Source organism: Octodon degus, unplaced genomic scaffold (assembly GCF_000260255.1).
Source record: "Octodon degus isolate 3935 unplaced genomic scaffold, OctDeg1.0 scaffold00005, whole genome shotgun sequence".
Classification (NCBI taxonomy): domain Eukaryota; kingdom Metazoa; phylum Chordata; class Mammalia; order Rodentia; family Octodontidae; genus Octodon; species Octodon degus.
Genome location: NW_004524581.1, coordinates 3,327,449 through 3,331,061, shown reverse-complemented (window position 1 = coordinate 3,331,061; position 3,613 = coordinate 3,327,449). Strand labels below are relative to the sequence as shown.

At 38.4% G+C, this 3,613-nt stretch overlaps 1 pseudogene; it reads left to right on the top strand.

The window, feature by feature from the left end:
• The first annotated feature begins 544 nt into the window (after positions 1–544).
• Positions 545–3,150, top strand: LOC101563168 (annotated as a pseudogene).
• Positions 3,151–3,613: the final 463 nt, after the last annotated feature.

The window sequence follows — 3,613 nt, the reverse complement described above, 5'->3', positions numbered from 1 at the left end:
GTGTTTGTAAATAGGATACCATGTCTGCATCTTGTACAGCAATTAACCACTAGGGAGGATGTATGTAATGTGTTAATTATTGAAACTGTCCTACCAATTGTATTTGAAACTCTCTCATTGCTATTTTTTCTCAGTAAAATTATGAAAAAAAGAAATAATTAGGAAGATAGACAAGTATTTGTTATCACAGATAGGCCTTTTGGGGTTTTGAGAGCCCCTCAAATCATTTTTCCTAAATGTCCAATAACACAGGATTGGTTATATTAAACTTTGATTCAATAATTTTTTGTGAAAAGATTTTGAAATAGAATAAAATACCTTCTCAATCCTGAAATAATAATTCCTTTTCTGAGAAAAAAAAACTCCAAAACACCAGGTTTGTGTTTTAAATATTTAAATTTAAAATTAATGTGGTAAAAATCTACTCACTTTGTAATTACCAGAATAGACAACATTATATAAACTATATTGTCATGTTTGGAATTTAAATGCCACCCAAAACTTTTGCTACAGGACTGGCTGAGAACTGTGGTGGAATTGGAAGATGGCAGGATATTTAGGCTGTAGCACAAGACAGGAATTTAGGTCCCTGGGATCATGTGCAAGAGGACACAGGGACCCCAGTGTCTTCTTTCTGTTCCCTGACCATTTCGAGGTAAGCAGTTTTGTCTCCTAATGCATGCCTTTGCCAAGATGTACTGGCTTTCCATGGGGACAAAGAGATGGAACTGTGTGATCGTGGGTTGAAATCCCTGCAACATGAGCCAAATTAATTCTTTCCTCCCTTGACTGACTTTCCATGGTATGTATTTTGTCACAGTGATAGAAAGGCAGTCAAGGGATAAGTCATCTGTTCTTGGAACCCTTCTTTGAAATGGGTATCACTGTCACTAATTCAAGAAAGAAACCTACATGGGAAGCATAGATGTGATGTACAGTGAAATTCAGGACTGTGATCAATGTCCTTGTCTAACTGAATCAGTGTTTGCATTTTGTGTCATGACACTGTCTTTGCAAGGAAAAAAGAATACTGTTTTTTTATTTGCCAAAAATGTATGTGTAATGCAAACTTGCCAGTTAGGCACACACTGTAGCAAGGATGGTACAATGAACTGGTGTATTTGATTAAAATGGTCTTATGTCAGATATAAAAGTATATTTCAGGACAACTTTTGCATATTACTGTGTTTTGAAGTACATAGCTTTGGACCATTTTAGTTCATTGGTTAAAAATTTTTCACTTTTATCTAAGATCCCAGACAAAAATGTTTGAATGGATCCTTTAATGATGCTGTCAAAGTTCCTTTCATAAGTTGAGTTTAAAGATTGTAGAAGATATTTAATTAAAGTTTATTGTGCTGGAGTAACAGCTGTTGATCTCGAGTGGGTGCGCACCCTGGTTCTCTTGGGGCTCTGGTATTCTGCAGCTGTCCAGTGAAGAGGAAGCCATAGCTCTCCAAGTCACCTGAAACATGAAAATTAAATCTGAAAATAAGGCCATGGTCAGTATGGCAGGCACAAAGCATGTGCCCTTAGCCACTGTGGCAGCCCCCAAGCCAAGTCCGAGGCCAAGAACAGCTCTCGGAGACATGAGTGAGAAAGTCAGTGAGCAGCTGCAAGCCTGAGTGCCCCTGAGAAAGGAAGCAAAAACTTTGGCGACTGGAAAAGTTACTGCTAAAAAACTACAGAAAGCTCTGGAAAAAGGTGTGTATGCCAGATCCTGAACTTGTTCCTGTTAAGAAAGAAAGACTTTCTCCTGAACCTATTTTGGTTGGTACTCCCTCTCCAAGCCCCATGGAGACCCCTGGATGTGCCCCTGCTGAAGAAGATCTGTGTCAGGCCTTTTCTGGTGTCATTCTGGCTGTGGATGATGTGAATGCAGAAGATGGAGCAGATCCAAACCTCTGTAGTGAATATGTGAAAGATACCTACGCTTATCTCCGACAACTTGAGGAAGAGCAGGCAGTCAGGCCAAAATAACTACTGCATTGAGAAATCACTGGACATATGAGAGCCATCCTAATAGACTGGCTACTACAGATTCAGAGGACATTCAGGTTGCTGCAGGAGACCATGTGCATGACTGCGTCCATTACTGACCAGTTCATGCAGAATAATTGTGTGCCTAGGAAGATACTGCAGCTGGTTGGAGTCACTGCCATGCTCATCGCAAGCAAATATGAAGAAATGTACCCTCCAGACATTGGGGGCTTCGCCTACCTGAGTAATAACACTTACACTAAGCACGAGATCAGGCAGATGGAAGTGAAGATCCTAGGAGTTTTAAACTTCCGTCTAGGTCGCCCGCTCCCCCTGCACTTTCTTTGCAGAGCATCTAAGATTGGAGAGGTCGATGGTGAGCAACATACATTGGCCAAACACCTGATGGAGCTGTCTATGTTGGACTATGATATGATGCACTTTTCCTCCTCCTCAAATTGCAGCAGGAGCTTTTTGCTTAGCACAGAAAGTTCTTTTTTTTTTTTCTTTTATTTATTTATTTTTTTCAAAATGTTATTGATAAACAGCAATGAGACAGTTTCAAATCAAATTGGAAGTACAGTTTCAACAAATAATACACTGCATATATTCTTCTTAGTGGTTAATTGCTGTACAAGATGCGGACTTGAGATCCTATTTACAAACACCATTAGAACAAATCATTCTATTCATTAAGAGAATGCAACTATATAATTATCCTAACCACTTTGAATACACAGATACAAAATGGACATTCATCGGTATAACCCATTTTTTCTAAGTTCGTTATTGAATATTATAGGTGTGTAAACTCAGCAAAACATTCTAAAAGAGTCCAGTAGCCCATAATAGCATTGGGTCTTCTGTTTAACTGGCAATGTCAGAAATTATTGACCTGAGTTCCCCACAGCTCAACATAACAACATGGCTTTACTTCATCATGGTAAGTGGACACCGGCGCTGCGGCATCAGCTGTTGAGCACTGAAGAGTCTCTTTTTCCTGTAATGCAGCACCTGGCTAAGAATATAGTAGTGGTCAATCGTGGGCTTACAAAGCATGTGACTATCAAGAACCAGTGTGCCGCCTCAAAGCATGCTGACATCAGCCCTCTAGCACAGCTAACTTGTGCATTAGTTGAAGATTTGGCTAAGGCTGTGGCAAAGGTTTAACTTATAAACTTGAACACTCTATCTGCGAGTAAAATTGATACCAGGTGCCACTTGTACATACTAAAAAAATTAAAAGTAACAAAAAATTATTTTATTTTGAGGAAGTTTAAGCAAAAACTCAGAGAAAATCCTCTACCATGCTTCAACTTTATCAAATAAAATAAAATAAACGCATATATAAAAAAGACGCTGATTCTTCCTTAATTATCATAGAGAAAATCAAATTATTTTTGAAGAGTTGTATTATTGTTTGTTATTTCGTGCCTTCTACATCTATTTAAATGTACTCATACTTGTGATGTTACAAGAAACACACATTTAATTTTCTTCTCTTTTCTGAGAAATAGTCCAAGTACAGTAACTTTATGGTGAGGTTCACACGTGAGAACAGACCATTTGGAAAATGCTTATTGATTACAATTTGTTGTAATTCTCAGTTCTTAGGAACCTACAGGTGTGTTGA